This window comes from Mastomys coucha, unplaced genomic scaffold (genome assembly GCF_008632895.1).
Source record: "Mastomys coucha isolate ucsf_1 unplaced genomic scaffold, UCSF_Mcou_1 pScaffold13, whole genome shotgun sequence".
Classification (NCBI taxonomy): domain Eukaryota; kingdom Metazoa; phylum Chordata; class Mammalia; order Rodentia; family Muridae; genus Mastomys; species Mastomys coucha.
Window position 1 is genome coordinate 86,173,954 of NW_022196895.1, and position 804 is coordinate 86,174,757.

Sequence of the window (804 nt, forward strand, 5' to 3'; positions counted from 1 at the left end):
TTTTTCAACAGGAAAAAAACATAAACTTTAACAAAGAAGAAATGAAACAGTGGGAATGAGTCATTTAGTACTGTGGAAGACAAATAGAAATAGGGATCCTGGTGGAAACATGAGACTGTAGGTGTTCTCACATCTACCAAACAACAGTCTCTTCTACCACATCCACAATCTGTGAACTCCCTTATGCCTATGTGTAGAGTGACATCATAACATATCACTGATACACGGGCTGCTGGTCTATGTCTTATGTGTGAAAGTCATGAGGAAGAGTTTTCTTTAAAATAGCATTCTCAGGAGGAACAGAAATTATCAAGCCCCACACCACTCCTACCATCAATAATGGGTCTGTTCTCCACTGGCAGCCACCACTGCCCTTCCTCCTTCCAGCCTGTGCATGTGTGATATCAGAAGAATCAAACGCATAAGTCTTTTCTCAGAAGATACGATTAAAGGATGTGGCTGAAAGAATAAGAGAAAAGGCTAGGCTAGGCTAGGCAAGCATCTACCACAAGTCTAAGACAGCAGTATGGGGGCTTTAATTTCTCTAGAATCTTAACTGTCAACTCTGCATTCTAAAGGATAGGGACAAAGGAAGAGACATGTGGACATTTGAGCATACTATTTACTTAAGAAAGTATTTCTAAAGCCGGGCAGTGGTGGCACATGCCTTTAACTCCAGTACTTGGGAGGCAGACGCAGGCAGATTTCTGAGTTCCAGGACAGCCTGGTCTACAGAGTGAGTTCCAGGACATCCAGGGCTATACAGAGAAACTCTGTCTCAGAAAGACCAAAAATAAAAACAAA